Source organism: Pyrgilauda ruficollis, unplaced genomic scaffold, assembly GCF_017590135.1.
Source record: "Pyrgilauda ruficollis isolate IOZ18807 unplaced genomic scaffold, ASM1759013v1 scaffold50, whole genome shotgun sequence".
Taxonomy (NCBI): Eukaryota; Metazoa; Chordata; class Aves; order Passeriformes; family Passeridae; genus Pyrgilauda; species Pyrgilauda ruficollis.
In genome coordinates, this window is record NW_024526600.1 from 9,094,839 (window position 1) to 9,118,003 (window position 23,165).

At 40.5% G+C, this 23,165-nt stretch overlaps 1 protein-coding gene across 2 annotated transcripts in view; it reads right to left on the reverse strand.

Annotated features, from left to right (window-relative positions):
• The window catches only part of EPHA3 (EPH receptor A3), a 182,673-nt gene that overhangs the window by 152,885 nt on the left and 6,623 nt on the right, over nucleotides 1-23,165 (reverse strand). For both annotated transcript variants that reach the window (XM_041480246.1, XM_041480245.1), the window contains exon 2: nucleotides 13,152-13,216. The gene's annotated coding sequence lies outside the window, so the exon portion shown is untranslated. The remainder of the gene's footprint in view (nucleotides 1-13,151; nucleotides 13,217-23,165) is intronic.

The window sequence follows — 23,165 nt, forward strand, 5'->3', positions numbered from 1 at the left end:
AACCTGTAACCATGCATGTCTCTTTCCCAGTTTGCATCCTGTTCGTACATGATTAGGTATTTTAAAGATTGCACCCTTCATTTTTCTTTTTTTCCTCCTTCTTCCTGAATTTCCTCTTGGTCTCTCCCTCGGTTTCACCTTCTTTTGCTCCTTTTTAAAATCTATTATGTTGTGATCTCCTGTTATCCCCTATATCCCTGTTCATTTCAATACACAAAATGTCAAGGGGCACCAAAAACCTAATTCTAAACAATTCTCTGTCAGCTATCCCAATACCATCTTTCTTGCATTATTCTTTGTTTACACATTTCTAGAGATTTGCGGACACTGAAACAATGTTTTTACCCTAATTTTGGTTTTATGCAAACTCCACATTAATCAAATTATTCCGGGTTACTTCTAAGATTCTTCACTTTTTCTTCTTTTTATTTGCCCATTCTCTCTCAGATAATACAATATATCTTTAGTGTTTGTTTTGACCTTTTGGCATTCTTACTTTGTTATCATTTTAATAATGCCATTAGCCATTCCATAACCTTTCCAGTTGCCCAGAATACCATATCCATTGCTCACACCAGCCATCAGTGGTTACTTATTAACAATTCTGCATTCATTCTCTTTTCACAACAAAGGCATTTACAGTCACACTGAACCAATGATTCCTCTTCAGACACTCACTCCACCTCTGTCCTTTCCAGCCATGACTTTGCTCCACAATGTCTGGCACAGAATATGATGCCAAAATGTAATTTATATTCATTTTGGTTCATGCATTTACAAAACATTACTCACATTTAGAAAAAAACCCAAACCACAAACCCTTTACATTAACTCATCTCTTTGTTATTTTCAGTGCAGGAGCATTACCTACATGAAGTCATTATTTTACTCTTAGCTACAATGGAAATTCAGCATAATTCCAATTTGAATATGAACAAGGCATAGACAAATAGAAATAAAACCCTGCCAAAAGTTACTAAACGAATTTGATTCCTAAATACAACACATTGCAAGTGGCCATGACAAAACCTGTTTACTTTTGGTCACAGCACTGCCTTGAACTCAACTAGGGAAGCAGGTTAAACAAACCTACACCACATTTGGCCAGTGTTTGTAAACACCTCTACCATGCACCAGTTGACAGGCATATGGTTTTAAAAAGTTCACTTCCAAACATTTCAGAGGCAATTAAATATACATTTTATGTTAAATATAAAGTAGGGTGGCAGATAGAACCCTGCAAAATGTTTGTACATCAGCATTACAAGAGCCCATGAACCTTCAGCTCAGATGCTTGCTCCACTGTTGAATCCTCTTTATTTTTCAAAGGACATAAACACAAAAAAATTACAGATTTAATGCAAATTATATACCTAATAACAGATTATATTCCTCTTTTTCACCTTCTATATAGGAACCTGCCATTCTTCAGATTAAAACGCAGCTCTGAGTCAAGTAAAACTTTTTGTATTTTCTTTGGTCTGTCTTCAAAGTCACCACATTTCAGCCTATATAACACAGATTGCAGACCCTTCACTTTGTGTCTCTATTAATAGTGGTTTACCCCAGTAAATTAGCTCTATGGGTTTAATGCTGCCCTCCACCTTCTAAATCAAGACATTGCAATGGTGTAATCACATGCAACAACTGAATTTTCAAAATGTAGCATGCAGTATATGTTAGTTTTCCTAAAAATCTGAAGAACACCAACATTCAGCATTTACTGTTTTCAAAATGTTTTTCATTCTCAGCTTCTGTTTCTATTTCCTCTAGCAATACTTCAGAAAAAAATTCCCAAATTCTTCAGGAAGTCAGTGGTATAGCCCACAATGCACCCTCTGCTTGCTGCAGCACAAGACAGACAACGCACAATTTTCTCTTAAAACAGAGAATTAAATTTAAATTAAATTTATTTAATTTAATTTATTTAAATTAAAAATGTGACAGCGCTGATGTTCAGTAAGGGGTTTGTTCCCAGATCTGCCCATCCCACCACACCCTCTGTGGTTTAAAACCACACCTGTCTTTAGTATTTTCAGATACTCCAGTTAGTTCCAGACTACAGGAGTAACAATTCAGGATTGCTGTGGTTCTGGCAAATCAACCCCGTGGTAAAGGGAAAGTTTCCACCTGGGCTGCACATTTATTTTGTGCATTACCTCACCACCTCCGCCTGTCCTTCATCCACACACAGCACTTTTCTACAAGATCTGATTAACATTCACCCTCTGGATGTTTTCATTGTAAGAGGATGTTCTAATCTGAAAACCATTTACTTCTGAATACACACGGCTGAATTACGGTGCCTTCAGCAGAAGCGCAGCTCAGCCTCTCCTCTAAACATTTCTTCAGGCTAAAACACTTCTACAGAAGTGCTCTGCAGTTCAAACATTTATTACCAGGTTTCAAAGTAAAATTAAATTACCATCACGGATACGTTATGTTTATTAATAAAGTGTCACAGAAATATTAGTGAAAGTTAAACAGGTAACACAAGGATATCAGGGAACATAAACTCTCAAGTTCCAGTAGCAGTGTGTGCTTTGCCAGGTTACACATCCCATAAGTCTGATGGAATGCACTCAACATGATGTATCAAACTACACAGGCAGGAAGAAAATTAACTTCTGAAGCTCTGGTTGGGATTTTAGTTCTTGTGAAAAGAAAAAAATTGAGAATCCTGTTTGTTTGGACTCCGAGTGTTTACAGAGGCGCACAAAGGTGGAGTTTTGAACAGGTAACAAGCACAAATGTCACTGAATCCATCTCTGAAATATGAAGTCAGAGTCTCAGGGAAACCCGGAGTTAACCCAAGCTCTCTCCCTCTCAAAGAAGCCACAGGGTCCTGCCTTTTCTCTGGAACATGAAGGTTGTTGTGGCATCTTTATTCCCTCCTGTCACATGGGAAAGAAGCTCCAAGCCTCGCAGATGGAAGGCAGCAGAAACAGCTCCAGAAGCAATTTAAATCCAGGTTGCTTTCTGGAGATCTCACTCCACTCTTGGATTCTTCACTCACCCTCACACCTGACATCTCTCCAAACGGAGCTGAATGTTCAATGTCACTATTCCCAAAGCTCTCACCTTCAGTCAGCTGCCATTATGTCCTCAGCTCTTTCTTTTTTCGTATCCTGCTTACCCACAGAAAACATTTGGCTTTTTTAAACAAACAAAATCCCCACAAACAAAAATCCAAACAAACCCACCCCAACCCAAACAAACCCCAAAACACTCAATTTCCAAAAAGCACTTCTGTTACTGAATCTTAAACAGTCAAAATCTCCCCTCTGAGCAGAAAGTACAATCTTAGCTATCAATTAACAATAGCTATCATGGAAAGAGCTATTAAGATTGGAAAAGGTCTTGAAAACATTCAGATTTCGGACAAACATGTCTCCTATTATAAGAGCTTTCTGATCACAAGCTAGTTTAAGGCCAGACTTCTTATTTTTAGGAGCTGTGGAGAAATAAGCCACACTGTGCTGTTATCTTTCTTTCCAAGAAATCCCTCCAGAACCCATTTAGCTTATACTTGTTAAGTCCCCGGCTTGTAAAAGGAATGTAAACCAAACTGCAGCGTTGCTGTGAGGTGCTTCTAGACTGAAACACTCCATCAGTTACACAGATAAAGCACCTACATCCTTACTTCATCCCATTCTTGGATATTTTTCCACCATCCTACTGGAGGTTTTCCACATTAACCTCCCCATTAAGGAAGCCAGGATAGCAGTGAGTATGGCATCACACCTAATAAGATTGTTCAGTACCAAGTTAGAGGACAAATACGTTGCAAAGACACAGGGATTGTTCAGTCTTGTAAAAAGAAAAAAAAAAAAAAGCTAAGGAATGATCTCATTACAGACTGCAACTTGAAAGGGAGTTAACACAAACTCTCCTTAGTAACAGCAGATGGTGTAAGAGGAGAAAACAGCCACAAAATGTGTCTTGAGAAATTCAGGTTAGGTATCTGGCAGAATTCTACCCACCAGAAACTCTAAAACAGGCTGCCTGGAGGGGCTGTTATATCTCCAACCTCAGACTCCACTCTCCAAAACCAGAGCGGCTGACCTGATAGAACCTTAGCAATTATCCTGCACCCAGCAGGAGACTGGGTGGCCTCCTGGCAACTCTCCTAAACAACATTTTAATTTGTCTCTGGCAATCTACATCTCTGAAAATCAGACACATTTCAGTACAACATTTTAATGGAGATTCCAAGTGAAAAGTAGATTCTGATTTATGCCATTCCGCAGCCTGACTCATAACCTACACTATCACCCTCTCCCATCAGTCATAACTTTTGGGTGAATTAACTTAAACCAACTTAATTGACTATAATGCTTTTGTTGATATCAATTAAGTCTGAACAGGCACTAATTAAAGGATTAGTGGTCAAAATCTACCTTTAACATTCCAAGACAAACAATTGATATAGGATACTAATTCCTACCTTTCTACTCAGAAAGCACAGCATATAAACCTAGACATCCAATTTAGAAGCTAAGTTTCAACTACTGCAAGCAGAAACTTTCCTCTAGATTTAAGAGATTCACTTTGGGGTTAGTCTTTTATTTTGTTTAAAAACACGAACACAGAGCAATTCAATTTTTTTTCCCCCCCCCCAGAGTCCAACTAAAATCAATTGTCAGGCTCTTGAGGAAGGATGGTGTTGACTGCCCCTCCTTGCCTACTGCAAGAGCACACAAACCACATCGCAGCATAGCTCTCATCCCCCGTCCTAGTGCTAACAACCAGCAATCAAATCACCCTGTGCGTCTCAGCTGCCCTCTGGGGCCTCTGGAAACCCAACAGCTGGAAATGAAGTTTGAGTAATCGCAGTTAGGCAGGAGAAACCAGCCCGCAGATGAAACGGCCAGATGTCACGGAGTGAAACTCCGAGATTTCATCACCTTATTATGTGTAAGATGGTATCTGCACCCGGTGCAGAGAGCCCTCAGCAGCGCGCAGCCTTCGCCGCTGATTAAAAGCAGAATATCGGTACAAAACACCAGCTCCACCGCAACGCCTTCTGCTCCAAACACCGAGACAGGAGCACCGGGAACCAAAACAGCGGCTGCTGGCCGAGGTCTGCCGCTGGATGGTCTATCAGGGGACACAGAGCGGCTGCCCAAATCCTGGCGAGCCTCTCCGGGCGGGAGGGAGGTGCGGGACAGCATCCCGGTGCCCGCCGCAGGGACATCGCCACCTGCCGGGACACAGAGCGGGACGGGACGGGAGACGGGGCCTGGGGACCGGGATGGGGCTTGGGGACCGGGATGGGACTTGCTTGGGAAGCCGGGAAGGGCTTTGGAAGGAGGATGGGGGCAGCAGGCAGGATAGGGCTTGGGAAGCGGGATGGGGAATGGAAAGCGGGATGAGGGCTTGGGGAGCGGGATGGGGGCTTGGGAAGCCGGGAAGGGTTTTGGAAGCGGGATGGGGGCTTGGGGAGCGGGATGGGGGCTTGGGAGGCTGCAGAGGGGACGGGAGGCGGGATAGGGTTTGGGAAGCGGGATGGGGGACTTGGGGAGCGGGATGGGGGCTTGGAGAGCCGGGATGGGGACAGCAAGCAGGATAGGGCTTGGGAAGCGGGATGGGGGCTTGGGGAGCGGGATGGGGAATGGGAAGCGGGATGCGGAATGGGAAGCGGGGATGCTGCGCTCGGAGCGAGCCGGGCTGTGCCGTGCGGACCGAGCCCCCGCCGGTGCGGGGCACCAACACCAACATCCCGCCGGGCACAGCCTTATGGGGACGCTGTCCTAGCTTCCCACCAGGCCCGTCACCCTCCATCATCATCATCATCATCATCATCATCATCATGATGTTTTTGGGGCCGGGAGGCGCTCCCGGCCCCGCCCGCCCGGCCGGCGCTGAGCGCTCGCCGCTGCCCTCGCTCCTCCTGCCCGCCCGCAGCCGGCCCGGAGAACCGCTCCGGCAAGGCAAAGAGGGAGAAATCAGGAAATTAACTACCACAACCCTCAGGCTAATTTCACAAATAACTCTAGAAAGACAGGGGGAAGAGAGAAATCAAGCAATGTGTGTGTCCTGCCTTGAAACATCCTGCGAGTTTCTCTCCTTCACCCTGCAGCCATCAGCGCTCTTCGTGCCCACCCCCCAACTCCTTCTAAAAGCACTTTATACCTTCTAAAAGAACTTCTAGACCTACAGTCATCTCACACTGAATGCTTACAGATATTTAGAGAAAAAAAAAGGAAAGAAAATCCAGAATAAACTACCTGGCCAAACTATTGACACCATAAATACAACCGCAGCGAAGCTACCAGGAGAAAACATTTATGGGTTTTTTTTAACTGGAGAGGGGAGTTGCTTGTCTTGTGGGCTTGGTGTTATAAAAACAGTCTTAAAACCGACTGCAGTGTGCCCCTGTGATAAATAATGTTGCATTTCATGACAGTCCCTGTATTTGCTTTGTTCTGTTCTGGTTTATGCAAATAAATTCAGCACAAAAGAAAGTTATGAAGTAAGCATTTCTTCACCAAATGAAAAATATCTCATGGTGATGAGACCATTTGAGAGAACTTCTCACAAATGGCCTGGATTTATCCTGACAGAAATCAAATTCTGCCCATGAGGAGAATGATGTTGCTGCTAAGCTTTGAAAGTTAAAAGGGAAAATTGGAAGCTGAAGCATCTCCATTTTCAATTTTAAATAAGATCTGTATTTAACTCTTGGAGCAAAAGCCAAAACTTGCTCTTTCTTTTTTTTCTTTTTTATTTGAAACCACAGACAACTGATCTCCAACCTTCAGCAACCTTATTACCAGTAAATAAAAGGACTGATGAGGCTAATGAGATATGGGGAGGGTGTCCATATTCTTCATTATAGAATATGGTATAAGGACATTGCCCTTATTGTACTTTTTCTTCTTGTTGTTATAATTATGTTTAACAGAAATCTCATTATTTGATGTAACATAGTAAGAAGTAGGAAAAAAAAGAAAAGCCTCTCTTCCTTAATAATAATCACTGGAACTAGCACAGTTTCTACTTTAGATCAACTTAAAAGCTGTTTTAAAAATGTACCAAAACATAGCACCATTATGATCACATTGAATTTTTCAAATGAATGCAATGCAGACTGCAATTATTAAAAAAAAAAAAATCTTAAGAATATTCCAGTGGTCCACATTTTAAAAAGGAAGGCATTTCTCTCTGGTAGCAATTACTAACAAGATCAGGGATGCATAAAATTCTGAAGCAGTATGTTTAATTTCTTTCTTTTCCCCCAAAGCATTTATCTTATTTCTTTAGTCAACTCCACTTAAGTTTTTAGATTTGAACTTCCCTTTTAAATGCATGCTTAATGCAAGCAGCAGAAGATAGTGCACAGAAGAAACACAAGTCAAAACCAGTTAAAATGCACCATCATTGACTACTTACACACTGCCTCTGAAAATATCAACAAAACTCACATTTATTCAAAATCAGTCACGAATACAACAATATTTACAGAATTAACATATTTATCTGGTCTGTCTCACAGCTTTATGTTGCTACAAGAAAGATCTGCCAGAAAGGGGAAAAAAGTATAATATGATTTTCTATTTTACTAATTCAGGATTTTGTGTAAAAGCAGCACCCACAAACTGAAGAAACCACAATTGCATCCTGATTCAAGGCTGAGTGTGAATGAAGAGACTTAAAAAAATTCAGAAATCAGGCATATTTCTAATTGTCCCTCTCCAAAGAAAAATCATCCATTTTACAGCAGAACATTCAGAGAGTTTTATTCCAGCAGGAAGAAAACAACAAGTCTAAAGTTGAGAAACAGCACATGCTTGATTACAGAAAACTGAAGGCAAAAAGAAAAACTTTTATGAAAGCTCTTATTCTTTAAAGTTTTCACTATTTTGAAAAAAGGAGAATCAAGTGAAACAAATACACTTTTAGTGCACCCCAAAAGCTATAATAACTGAAAAAAATGAGCATATTAACAAAAAAAAAAATATATTTTCCCAATCAGCCACTGGCTGTAAAAAGAAACAAAGTCTATGAATCACAAAACCAGAATCCCAAGTGGTTCATTTGACTTGCAACAGTCACAACAGTCTGCCTGCATTTCAGACATGGTACACAAATTGTGGAAGGCAGGGTGACAGTATGAGGTTGTAAGGAGAGCAGAGCTCAGGAAAAACAGATAAATCTGGATTTCACCAGAACACATTGTTTTAAGAAACACTAAGGAAATTCCACTGCTGATGGATAGGAAAAAGAAAGTTTATAACATAGTATGATTGTTTTCATTTTTAAAGCAAGATATCTCTACAAAGATATCTTTTAAGTTTCAGTCTTTTGTCTCATACCAATTGTTTGATATCAGTGGGTTCACTTTGAAACTCATTTTCACAACCACTTAGTGATTTCAGCAGCACTGCACACTTTATATACAGTACTGTTTAGAAGTTGTCAAGTTTGGTGTCAGACAAAAAATGAACGCGGGCTAAGATGTCAATCAGCATAAAAAAAAAACCTAAAATGAGGCGTTTGATAAATTTTTGTATTTTTGTTGGCCAGTTTTGAGGATTTTTGGCAGCTCAGCTACCCTGAGATTCTGCAGTGGTGTGAAAATGTGAAATTTGCGATTTTTGGCAGCTCAGCTACCCTGAGATTCTGCAGTGGTGTGAAAATTGGGCAAGGAAGAAAAACTTTGCCTGTTTTTTTGTGCCCAGCTGAGGGGAAGGCCGAAGGGAAGGCACAAGGAAACCCACTGGCATTAAGGACCTACTGAAAGATAAAAACCAAACCCAAACCTTCTGCAGAGCAGGATGCAATTAACAGCAACACACAAAGCTACAGGAAAGCAAACCTCATGGAAATACTTGTTAATCTTCAAAATGTCTTCTTCATTAACAGAGAAACTATCCAGTCACAGTGGCCTGGGAAGCTGATTCTTGAATGGCATTTATTTGAAAGCCAGGATGTACCCTGCACAAATTCCCCTCTACCTTCACCTAGTCACAAGGGACATCCAAATGCTTATATGATTCAGGCTCTTCTGCAGTCACTCTGTCCATGATATCCCCCAAAAAGAAAAGATCCAGAAGTTTTTATAGTGCCACACATTAGCCAGCTATTGAAAGCAGAACAAATGAAACCAAGGAGGCTGCCAGCAGCCTGGGTAGGCAGCAATGCAGGCTAACGTGACAAACTACTTTCAGGCTTTTGAAATATAAGAAAGGAGGCATTTTCCTCACTTTTGCTTGGATTATTTTGATTCCAACCCAATTTTTGGTTGATGGAAAAACTCTCATTAATCTCAGTCACGCAGGCTCTAGCCTGCCTGGCACAACACCAGCTATGAGGGGAGCAGGGAATGTTACCCTTCTCTCCCCAAATACTGATGAACCAGTTTCCATTACTGACGTGATCAGCTTGATTTGTTCAAATGACCACCACTAAGAAAAAGCCAAGTTATTCACACCAGATTTCCAATACGTGCCCAAAAGTTTAAGGTACTGAGTATGGCCAGCTCTTAAAGAAATCCACTTTTTTGAAGAAACTCAGGGATTTAGAAAGCTATCAAGGTCAAAGACAGAATTGTTATTTTTCCAATCAGCCTTTTCAATTTTGTCTGCATTTTACTAACTTTAGCCATGTACAGAACTCATTGAGATTGGATTTTTTTTTTTTGTTAGAGTTGTTTCTGTTACGGTTTGTTTTTCCTGACGTGGTTTGGTTTCTTTTTTGACCAATTATCTTTTACATGACAGTAAAAAAATGCCACAGCATTCCTTTCTCTAGCTTACAAACAAAACAAGAGTGATTCCTCTGTTACTTTTCTACTGACTGCATGAAAAAACATGACCAAAAATTTCAAGTCCATAAATTTGACTAATAAACACGTAAAGATTGAGTCACAAGCTGTGTGACTGCAGAACGATGGATTGAGATTATGTCACGAATTTTATTTTTTTTTTTCAAACTTCACCAAAAAGAAAACGATGGAGCAGGAATCAGATACATCTTTCTCCCTAAAAAATGATGCTGGAACCAATAAAATTCCTCCCATGAATATGCAGAGCAAGGTTTAGACTGTACTCCTTTTGTCCTGTATGAATTATCCATCACATTTCTATTGTATATTATTAAAGTGACTTGCTTTATCCTCCCAACCCCCACATCTGTGCTGCTGTAATTTATGTGAATTACAGTTAATGATCATTTGCATTATGCTTAATCAGCATATCAATAATATACTCTGCACAGAGTAAGTAGCTCTTCTTTCTTTCCCTTTTTAATGGAACCTATAGAAATGGAGCTGGGGTTTGACTGATTGGCATCACAAAAAGGTTGCCTGGGCAGGTGCTGGGGATGGTGGCACAGGACAGGGGCCTTGTGGCTGCTGCCAATCATGCTCAAGCATCAGCAAAACCTGCTATTCTAATTTTTTTTAATTCTTGTGCCTTGCTGTTTGGAGGGGCCAATGCTTTGTGCTGAGGGGGTTTTAATGAGCTTGACCAGATCAGTGCTCCTGGAGCCAAGGCTGTGGCTGTGTGGGGTGGTTCAAGGAGAGATCACATTCTTCCAGGGTGATATTACTCACCAGTCTAAACCACTGCCATTACAGTGTGCTCATGTGGGACACACAAACCCCTGAATACCAATGAGCCACAAACCTTAACATGAATATTCAGGAATTTCTGGAAGGCTACTACTATATATGCCCAAGATGGGGGAACTTACAGGAATAAAGAAGAACCAATCAATTTGGGTCATTTTGCCAGAAATCAATCATGATCATGTATCAACAGGATAAAATTATTACCCTAGTAAGAGGTTTGTTAAACACTTCAGTTAAATTATTTTTAAAAAACCCTGTAAGTCACCAGCTTTGGTGTCCTGACATTTATGTGAACACTGCTGCACGCTCGAGAGGAACTGGCACGACACCAATATTCTCATTTGTGAGTCACAGCCTCCAGTGCAGCTCTATCAGCTCTACCTTCTAAATCACTGCTCTGCTATTAGCAATCTTTCAATATGATGTGACATCTTTATTATAATGTTTTTCCACTGAAGTTTAAGTTCATATTTTAGCTCGGAGACAGACACAGCCATATTTACCGGGTTTAATTAATTGACTATAAATAAAGGGCTGTAAGAAGAAGGCGCCTCTCTCACACGATGCTCAAGTTGTCACCATTTTACAGCAAAATGCCAATTGGCATAGGATAAACATTGTTATTTCTATACTTTACATTTATATTTCAATATGTAATCTCAAAATTTCAAGGTATTTTTGAAGACTACAGTCTAGAGGCTCAGTTCTCTTCCAAAAACAGTCACAGCATATGATCTACATTAATTTGCTGCCACGCGATTTTTAACGAGGAATTTCATTAACTTGTAAGAACATCAGCGAAATTCCATTATTTACTTTGGCTTCGATATCCGAGGATATGGCAGTAAATAGGAACAGCATGTACAAACACACACAGACAACAACTTGAGCTGGATTTACCTGACAAAAACTTGCAAAAGCCAATAAAATTGACCTTGACAGATCCAGGGGCCCTTTTTGGTGGGGTAATGCAGCACATCTGTTTTCCTTATAGCCCCCATGATACCCTGCATCATTCCCTACCAACTGTTTCAGGCATCCAAGGCAGGAGAGACACAGCTGCAGGGAGCAGAGCAGCAGATCTGCACAGCTGCAAGGAGCTGAGCAGAGCAGGAGAGCAAAGCAGAGGAGCACTGGGAGCTGGGAGAGAAAGGCTTCATAAAAAAAAATGCAAGTGAAAAAAGAAAAAAAAAAACCACACTGATGAACTAGAAATTGCTGGAGAGCTCCCTTCTGAACATCCTGTTTAGAGATGTTTCTTATTGGGAAAAGTCAGTAGAAAAAAGCCACTAGGAGGAAACCTGAACCCTCTTCCCACTTCTTTCCCATGAGAATGGAACAATTTTATCCAGAGACACAGAGAGAGATCCATGCATAAACTCAAAAAATGAACCAAACCTTCATCCTTAAATACTGCTAAATACCTGCATAATGCCTAATATCAAAAGGAACAACTTAAGCATTAGCAAAGGAATCCCATGAGGCAGAGATGCAAAGGCACTCAGAATCAGTTAACGTTGATTCTGTAAAAGTGATAAAGGCGAATCAACAGCTTGTCCAAAGTTTCAAAAAAAAAAAAAAAAAGAAAAAAACAAAACAACCAGGAAAAGAAAGTCTCACAGGTGCTTTCTTTCAGCCATGACTTGATGGCTCAGCCTTCTCTGAGAGTAAGGGTAGCTCTGGACATGGGGGTTCAACTGCTCAGTGGGGTTTTTTTTGTGTTTGGGGGAAAAAGAATGCAGGAATGCAAGAGTCATCCTGCATATCTACACGATGTAATGCAGAAAGAGAGAGGTGGGATGTTCCTACACACAAACACACATTCCACATGGAGGTGGGAAGTGAACACATATCAGCATCACTAGACAGATATGCACCATTTAGTCACCAGTATGATGTTATCATATAAGAAATTTTTTAAAATAGTCTGCTGGCAAAAACTATGTAGAAATGATGGAGTTAGCAAATTGGAGAGCACAGGTGCTTTAAGACTGCACTTCTAAATCTGCCAGTATAATACCTAGGTTAATTAGATCTGGATACAAGGTTAACAGAACAACCACCAACCACCTCCAGAACATTATTTAGACATTTCTGTAGTGATACTCTAACTCATAACTTGAACAGTTTAGCAACAATTCAGCACAAAAGTTACAAACAAGTACTTACATCAGCCACTTATGTCCACACAGCTTTCACCTCCCACCACTTCCATCTGAGCAAATTAGCAAGTAACACCATGAAGCAGAACCATAATCTCTTTTAGAAATACACTTTATGACAGAGAAGGAGCAATGCCTAAGGAGAACTTTTTGCTGCTTGTTCAGTGCATCTCTTGCTTTCACGTTTCTCCCAAGGAATGAGCCTTTCCAGGGGTTTACCTGCACTGGGATGGGTGCTCTAAAGAGAAGGCCCCACAGCTACGAAAGCCATATTTTGCAAGTTCAGAGCAGATTATTTTTGCATCTCCAAAGCCCCAGCCTTACTGCACAGTGTCCTCTGAGGAGGAAACAATGGTTAAACAGCACATTGGTCTGCAGCAGCACTCTCCCATTTCACACTCCAGCGAACTCACCCCATGTGACGGGTAGGAGATCCAGCCCAGCTCCCCTTGAATTGTTTTGGAATCCAGCAGATTAACTACAAAAGAAGACACAAGGAAGAGGAGTGAGTTTCCTTTGCCTCAGTCACCCACACCCAGAGCTGTGTTTATTTGAGGACCCTGGCAGCAGTTGATTTGTTCAGGTGGCCTGGCGGTGAAGCTGCACAGAAGAAAAAGACGGACAAATGAAAAGGGTCATCTCCTTTAGCTCAAAACACTATGAACAGCAGACAGGGCAACTTCTGAAAACCAGAAAAGTGACAAAAAACAAACAATGGATCATGGCTAAATTAATTGCAGCAGGGGGTGGGAACAGAACTCTTCTGTCAGCTACACAAAACCACAGCGTTTTCCCCTCGGATGCCTGAAATTTGGGTCACTGCATCTAACTGAAATGGTGAGATCTGAATATTTAAATCATTTCTTGATTAAAGGCATCCATTTGGCATCTATAATCTTCTCAGAATACAGGAATAAATAATGAAAGGTGATTAAAGTCCTTCCTGCAGTTCTTTCTTGCTTCTGATCTAATTTGTTCTCAAATTGTCTTGCAGTAGTGTTTTGTAAATGTCATGTGTAACACATTAGATACAAAAGTAATTATTTACAATTTTACAAGTTCAGACAAACCTGCTTTTAAAGAGGGCTATCAACTGATTGCTAATCTTGCTGGTATTTTTGTTGGGTTTTTTTTTTTTTAGCCATGCAATAATTTTCAGTGTGAAAAGGAAGATTTTATTTGTAAACAGTTTGACAGGCATTTTTCAATCAAATCTCAGTAAATTTATACCTATTTTTAAACACAACGTGTATTTCAAATAAATACGTACATCAAAATTAAAGGATATTCTTCTTTTAGCATTTATTTGTTTCCTACAAGCACAAAAATTAATTATTTTCCTCATCTTGGCCATACAACCTCCAAGTGCTCGATCACACACTTCCCTAAGTAACCACCTCTCTATCATCATGAAGCAGAACAGGTGAATTTATATAAAACACAGTATTAAAAAACAGTCTCTATTTAAATATTAACTAATGAAGCAATAATACTTCACAGCAACACTGTAATATTTATTATCTGCAATCTGAGCTTACTTTTGTTGGGTGTGTTCACCACCTCCCACACCCCCTTTACATATTTTTTCCCCTTCAGTATGGAAATAATGACAATGAGACATGAAATAAATCTCAGCATGTGCTAGGACATTTTAACACCTGACAATGACAGATTTATTAGAGGTAGCCACTGTAGCAGCTTCTTATTCTATTTGTTAACCTGGGGGGTTGTCACTGTCCCCAGAACCAGATGGCCTGAGCATTGGTGCTCCAAGTAACCAGAAGAACAGGAAACAAAAAAAAGAGGGAGAATGTCTATGAATCAGCTGAGTTAAGCTATTTGTATTATTGCATCATTCTCCTTTTAATTGCTGTTTCATTTTGGACACCACTTTAAAAAAGAGAGAGCTCTGAAGGCATTATTTTTACTGTTAATTAGGATGTGCAGAAGGAGACACAGGTGTACAGTATTAGAAATAAGACTGTGCTATAAAGAACCATAAATAAACATATTTTCTACATATGTGTGCACACATATTTGTATTTTGTATGGATATATGTGCACTGCTGTACTGCCAGGACTGAGCTGCTCTGCCATCTATGTGAGAAAAATGTTTCCCCTTGCAGTTATACTTCTCTTTAAAAGAAAACAATAGCACTGTTTTATCTACATCAACAAACAAAATATCTTTACTAATGTTGCAGAAAGAACATAATCCAGTGCTACATATTTCTTAGCTCTGGATCAAGTCCTCAATCACACAGACAAAGAAAAATCAGTCAGCCCTTTACTGAGTGCATAGGGCCCTAGGCAGGCAAGGTTTGCATCCATAAAAAGGAAACAGCAACAAGAATTCAAAAGGAAAAGTGCACTTCTCATTTTTTTGTTAGCAGAAATTCCCACAGACTCTGGATCTCCCGGGATGAGACAGATCTGTTTGCCATGCACCTGCACTGCACGGCGCTGAAGGAAGTGTGACTCCTGAGGAAAATCCCTTGGCAAGAAGTGGCTGAGGCAAATCACCCAGGAGCAAACTGAAGTGATATATTTTACATATAATCAATAATATAATAATATGGTGGAAGTTTCCCCTCTCTAGATCTGCCCTGCAGGTCCAGTTTGTCCTCACAAGAATCACAACAGGACATGGGTGGCAATTCAATGTTCAGTGCCCCCCACAACAGGCACGGGGGCAACTTGACATCATCCAGATCAAATATACGAATTTAAGAATAATTTTTCGTTCTCTCCTTCATTCCACTTTCCTCATCTCCTTCAGACTGGAACCACTACTGTTCCATTCTCAAACCTGCTTCACTACATTTTAGAAGTCCTTACAAGGGAGGTTTTCACACTGGGTTACAGGAGGTTTCTGGTTCAGATGTGTGTTGTGCTGTTCTTTAATAGTATCTAAAATGCAAAGAATTTCCTTGCAATTAGTAAATCGAAAAGAAACACCTTCTTCCTGATAAAAACTTCTAGGATACTCACTTTCCCTGTGACTTCCAGAGAGTTGCACACCTCAACAGAGAGGAAACAATAATGCAGAACTTAGAAGATGCAATCCTGGTCTCTAGACAAAAATGACTGGGAGAAGCAATGGTTCATTTTATCATTGTACGTCCTAACACTACTGGAAACTGGAAGAAAAAATAGCATTTCCTTACAATGTGTGTTGTGCTGTTCTTTAATAGTATCTAAAATGCAAAGAATTTCCTTGCAATTAGTAAATCGAAAAGAAACACCTTCTTCCTGATAAAAACTTCTAGGATACTCACTTTCCCTGTGACTTCCAGAGAGTTGCACACCTCAACAGAGAGGAAACAGTAATGCATAACTTAGAAGATGCAATCCTGGTCTCTAGACAAAAATGACTGGGAGAAGCAATAGTTCATTTTATCATTGTATGTCCTAACACTACATATTAATCTGGAAACTGGAGGAAAAAATAGCATTTCCTTACGCTAAGACATAAGAAATACATAAAGAATGGGTTAGAAATTCATTGTCTGATTGATTTTTCTTCATGGATTTGGATGGTTAGGTAAAAAGTAAAACTGGAAAACTTCACAGAAGCACTTGATTCCTACATTAACTCATTACAGCTTCTTTTAATCCTGATAGATCTCTTAGTGTAACAAAATACAAGACTTGGTCAGGTCCATTCTGTGAAGTGTCTCATGAAGATGTACTCGGTCAGATCCTCACTGGCAGGCATTTTTCAGTGTGATCCTCATTTGTTTTCCCACACACCATTAAAGTTAAATGAAAGCCAATACTTAAACACCCTACAAATGCCCACAGCCACGTATTTACTAGATGAAAGAAGTTTATGAGTTTCTCACACAACTCATTTGCTCTCCTTTCCCCAAGTCCTCCTGCAGAACTGTGTGACCATCACCCAGCTGGTTCCTACAAAAATCCCTGAGGCTGACCAGCCAGTTACCAGGGGTAACTCTTTAAAAAAGCTGAACAGTTTCATTGCTAGTGGCAATTCTTCCCAACAGAATGCCTTGGAAAAGATTCCTGGTTGTGCTGAGGAGACACAGAGGAGCTCTCATAAAGCAACTTTAAGTAAATAAATAAAGTGTTGTCTAACTAGCTCGGTGTCCTGCATTGGTTCCCATCATGTAATTACCTTGATTTAAAGCTAGTGGTAGTTCTAAGGGAGAGCTTAGTGGTATTAAGATGAGCAGCCATGACTTTTGACTCTGAAAATCAGTGATTTGCCCCTCCTGTACAACAGCCCTGCTCACCACACTACAGTGCAGTATTTCTGCCAACGCAGCACACCCCAAAAATGCCAATTAAGAATATTTTCTCTTTCTAGAGACTCTCTCCTGCCTGATTCTCTTGCCCTTTCCCATGCACAGCCACAGGAGAAAGCATTATCAGCTCCCTCCAGGTGGATTTCCAGGGGGTGGATCGAATCTCCCTCCAGAAGTGGAGCAGGGATGTGGATGTGAATCACAAAGCTCCCTCGCCCTCCCTCTCACGGCATCAGCGGCAGATGAACGGAGGCTTGGGTGGAATATGACACTCGTGCTACCAGAAACTGCTTCCAGATTTGGGAGTGATGGTCCAGGGCTCACTAACAGAATGTTTCATCAGGAGGGATGTCAGGGAAAGAAAAGAACCCTAAAACTAAACTGATTCCTGAACACAGTCTGAAAGCTGCAGCATTTCCAGAAACACGTGGAGTAATAACTGAACTGAATACTGTAGAAATACCTCCCTCAAGAATGAAAATAAACAAACAAATCTTGTGCCAGGTAGAATCACTCTTGAGATACCCCTCACTGCTGAAAAAATGAGGAAAGCCTTCTAGGGGACACTACCCTGCAACTTGCAATGTTTAGAGAACCACCTGTAAACAACGTCACCAGTGGAAAGCATTTCCAAATTTTCTTCTTCACACAGAAAATACAGAGCAATAGCCAGTGTCAAGAAATACATAAAATATTTTTTCTTCAGCTAATTAACATTTTCCATTAATATTTTTTTTTAAAGTGCATTAAAAAACCTCACACCACTATGTTGTGTTCTCTTGTTTGGTAACAAACTTTGAGTTTAGAATTACCCTGGCTAGTTATTAAAAAAAAGCCAACAAATGGGTAAAATTAAATTTGCTATGCAACAACAACAACAACAAAAAACTAAAAAATTGTGAATGTCTAATTGAAATGTGCCATATAATCCCAAGCAGAAAAGAAAATACTCTGTGGCAGAAAGTCAGCCAGAACTTGGTTTTGGGGTGGGACAGAGTGGAGTCAGAGCAAAGCCTGATGTACATTTTTGGAATGGTGAACCCTTCCCAGCAAAGGGGGTTTGCACCTGTATTTTCATCCACCTATGAACACAGATCTGAGCCTTCCCAACTCTCCACTGCCCCAGCAGTGGCAGCACATCACCTTTGTGTCTTGGATTATTCTGGGGCTAGAACCAGCATGCATAGACAGGCAGGCAGAACTCAGGCCAAAGTCGCACCTTGATGCAATTTTAATTTCCAGCTAGGATCAGCTATCACACTGATGTTGCCATAAAACCAGCTAAGGCAGACCAAGAAACCTTTGGGAAGGGACAACAAATAAAAAAAAACCATATCCAGCAGTGAAGCCTGGTTTTAAGTAGTCTGATTTGCTGCTTGCTTAATAATAAAATCAAGCCTCCTGTGATTTTATGGTCCTGCATTTCCCCTGAAATATTTTAGAGAAGATGTTAGCACTGGTCAGCAGAAAAGAAAATAAAAACAGCCAGCAGAACTCTGCAGCACTCACCCTACCCGCATGCCAACAGTTCGGCCCATTTACTAAAAAAACTCTTTCCCAAAGCTGGGATTTCTGCTGAGCCCAAAAAGCCAGGCTGCAGTCCTGAGAGAGGCACTCCCAGCCCTCCCTGCCTGAGCTGCGACACACACAAACACAGCACAACACAAATGGGATTTTGTGCAGAACGTTCCCAATTTGGCAACTGTCATGTTCAATCTGTGGTCAAACTGCTGACTGAAGGACACCGCCGGGGTGGGGGCAAGGGATGAACAAGCAAACAAAAACCAAAATGAGTTTAAAAAAACAGTTGCTGCAATACTGAACACAGGGATATTCAGGAAAAAAACTGGAAAGACCAAGCCTCCGCTACTTTCATTTAAATGTTCAGTAAAAACTTTCCAAATTAAGAGATTTTGTTACAAATATCAGATGAAAAGACCAAAAATTAGCAAAATATGTCAAATTACCCTAGAGATTATTGCTTCTGCAGAACATAAAAGCTTCCACCATCAATTCGGATGATTTGGCAAATTCTAATTTTATGGCATCTTCCAGCAGTTTTTGAATAGGAAGAATTTAATTTTCCTTCAGCCAGATTTTACTTTTCTCATCAAACACTCTCTTCAAGAGAGTCTGAGGCCAGATTTAGATAACTCAGCTTTTCCTACAGCTGAAAAAGAAGAAGAAGCAGGCAAAGCAGCAACCCCTCACTGCAGGTTTCTCTCAAAAAGCTGCCATGAAGGAGGGAATGCAGGACAGCAATCAGCAGTGCAGGAATGCCTAAAAATAAAAACATCACCTGCACCCCATGCTAAGTGGAAGCTCTCCAGTGGTCTTCCTCATTGTGCCAAGTGTGGAGCCTGCCTGTGGAAAAGGGACAACCCATCCACCCATTCCCAGTGATGAACACAGGCAAAACAGATTTTTATTTCTTTTTTATTACTTTGAAACACGAGCGTTCTCTTGATATTGTTAAAGTGGCACAAAGCTCAATTTCCAAGTATGCAAAAACATATGACTGGTGGTGGGCTGGAATGCACTGTTTATCAAAGGGGCCTAATAAGGTTTCAGTTTTATTAGGCTATTTCCTGTAAGTTGATATGTGCCAGTTCTTTTCATTAAGACAAGGATATAAAAATTAAAAATGGATTAACCTAATGGGTTCCAAATTACTGTCGCCTTGGCTTCTTTGCATTTTTTTTTAAGCAGCTCCAATTGGTCCTGTTCCAGTGCCTCCTACAAAAAGCAAGAGGCAGAAAGCTTCAGGATACCTGAATTAGAGTTTAGCTGAACTCGCATCCAGATACAAATCCTACAGATCTCGTTCCATTCCACCACTCTGGCATTAAATCTGATACCACTGAGGCACCACGTTAAATATGCAAATGCAAAATGGGGGCTACTGTGTTGAAAGGGAGTTTAAATTCCCTTTAAAACCCAAGTTATTTTCCCCCTCTCAGAGGAGAAAAAGAAACCCAGAAACTATGGATGAGATTGAGTTACCCAAACCCTGCCAATCCCTGCCTTTTATCAGCCCAGAATAGAAGTGGGTCTCTTGTAGGATGTGTCATATTTGTGAGTCCCACCGGGTGCCCAAACCCTGAGGCACATAAAATGGCAACACATGTTATGTCTAGCCAAAACTCAAGAGCAAAGACTACTCAAATCATTTCAATAAGTCCTAAAGCACTTCTCAGAAAGGTTTAACCACAGTGCACATCTAACTCTTTTTACTTCTACATTGCCCTGGAAAAAAAAAAAGTGTTCACTGGTTTTACAGAATTGAGCTCTCTGAAGGTCTGGTAGATTTGGAGCATGACAAAGATCCCCCTTGGGGAGACTTTTAGCAGCTTAAAGGGGAAAATAAATGTTGAGTCAGTGTCCAAGTTCACTTAAGGTAAGCTGAGAAGTCCAAACCTACTATGACATGCTCAGTTTCTGGAATTCTAGACACCAGAAAGTGTCACAGAAAAGTTTCTTGGGCACCCACAACTAAAAGTTCCAAGGTTCCCACAAATTTCACTGCAGTTCAAACATATTCAAGGTCCAGAAATCAACAAAATCTACAGCAAGTGGTCAATACCCCTTTGGAGGACAGAAAGTTTTGAGACAGGGACCAGAGCATAAGTCCAGGAAATGCCTATTCATTTGTTAAAAAGGCTGTGATATCCCCCTAGTGAATCAACTGGCAGCATGCCACAACTCAGAAAAAAAAAATTTGGCTTTTAAGGAACTCCTCGCATGGGGCACAGAAAAACAAAAATAAATAGAGTTGGGGTGGGCTTGGTTGAGTTTTGTTTTTCTAAGTTTAAAGCACAGAAGTCAAGAATTGTAAAACAATTCTGAGAATCCTGAAGCACTACATTTGGAAAGCCACACACTCAAGTGCGCCCTGATAATTTTGTCAAGCTTTTCTTCTCTAGCTCCATGAATAAAGATCCCCAGCTTGCATGGAATGCTTGGGTCCTCAAATGGCTGCCCCACAGATAAAATAAACCCACAGAGCAAATGACTCAACACCACGGTGTAAATTGCAGGAGTAAAACGCCAATAGCATAAGAAATCTCCTCAAATGTCATGCTGAGAAAATCAAGATGCTGAAGCCATTTTTATTCTCCAATACAGTGATGTCACCAACATGATATTTTCATTGTTTGCCAGGTTAACAGAATTTATGGAGGTAATTAATGTAGAACATGTGTGCTGAACTATCCGTATGAAAAATGGAATTGCCCCGACTTCATTTGCTGCCTTTGCAACCAAAACCCCACTAACATCTTTTTTCACTATTTCCATATGGGAGAAACACAAATATTTATTAAAAAGGTAAATGACTGCTCTATTCCCATCTACCCACAAGACATTTTCAGACCCCTGTCTTCTGCTTATTCTTCTGCTTCCACCACCTTACCACAAAGGGATCAAGTTTCCATTTCATTCCATAAACTAAGCATGTTCCTCACGCCTCTTCTTTCCCTGGTTTGCATGGAAAACTTCTGTTTTAATTCCTTGAACACCCTTTGTCTAGCTCTGGCCCATCTTTCAGGAAAAGCAATGCCATGAAACATTTCATTCTTCTCTTTTGTCTTTTCTCCTGGACATCTACAGGGTCAAACCATCCCATCCTCTGGTAAAAAGTTTTTAGTAAAAAGAGGACTGAGCACACAACCCTCAAAATCAGGGGGAAAAATTTTTATGCCTTCTACTCTTTCTGGCTGAATGTTGATTTCTGGAAGGGAAGGGACAAAAAAAAAAAAATGGCACAGGCATAAGAGGAAGGGTGGAAAGGTGAGCTGAGAAAAAAAGAACCTGATGAGTTTTCCCTACAGCTGGGTTTTCTCTGGGGACTTTGGGTGAGCACAGAACATTCCCCACAGCTGGAACCACGCACTGCAGGAACGCTGAGCACTCAGGCATTGCCAGGACATTTGTTCTCTGGGGTAAATCACGGGAGAAAAGTTTTTTTGCAGGGTAAAGCCCTCACCATCTCAGAACCTAAAGGCCTCAAGGCAGTTTTCTCCATGAACATTAAGGCTGGGCACACATAACTTGCCTTACTTTCTTTTTTTTTTTTCTTTTTTAAAGAAAGCACCGTCAGAGCAAGATTAACTAGAATGGTGGAAATGCCTCTACCCTTTCCTAACTGCAGCCTCTGCTGAAATTCACCACTGGTAAATCAGAGTCACGAAGCTTACTAATGTAAACAGAGCTCAGACTTTCAGGGAGGCAAGGAATTTCTTAATTTGTGCTTTGCTCACTGTTCAGATCCCTGTCAGGACTGAATTCTGGGTCCCTAACTTTGTCAGTAATCAGAGGAAGTTTGGATATTTTTTTTTTTAATATTCAGATCTGATTTTCTTCATCTCTGCCTACTTTTTCTCTTCCTTTAATCCTTCTCTCCCCCCCCGCCTAAAATGGATCTCTCAAAAACCCTTGCCTCTTAAAAAAAATAAATCAAGAACAAACCCCACCTAGCTGCCTTCTAACTTCTCAGCAACTAAATTAAGCAATCCCAAGTCACTTGGTTTTACTCATTACTGTACAAAGTTTGTGGGAAACCCACCATGGACCAAAATATATTTTCATGCTTTAATTGTAATTTATTTAAAGACTAACTTGTCACTCTAGCTTTTCTACAGACCTCTTCTGCACCAACTTAAAAGTTTCAGATTTTAATTGCTGTCCTCTTAAGTGAGGCAGCTACTATGCTTTAGCAGGTTTAATTATTGTTTAAAAAAAAAAAAAAAGCCATGCAAATCCTTCTATCCAATTGCTGTCCTCTTATGTGAGGCAGCTACTATGCTTTAGCAGGTTTAATTATTGTTTAAAAAAAAAATGCCATGCAAATCCTTCTATCCAGAAATAGATATAAAAACATTATGAGAAACCAGCTGGAAATAAAAAAAAGAGCCCCACTCCCACACCATATTACACTAAACTGCCCTGACTGAACCTTAACATTCAACCTATTGTTCTCTTAATTGCTAGCAAGTTTCAACCACTGTTCGCTTGCTCTGCTATTCTTCTTTCATCAATATTTTTCCAGTAGATTAATGGGATTTTCCTCCATATTTTGCCTGAAACAGCAGGACACGGTAGTTAAACGAACAAAAAAAAAAAAAAAAAAAAAAAAAAAAAAAAAAAGGAGGGGGGGGCTTA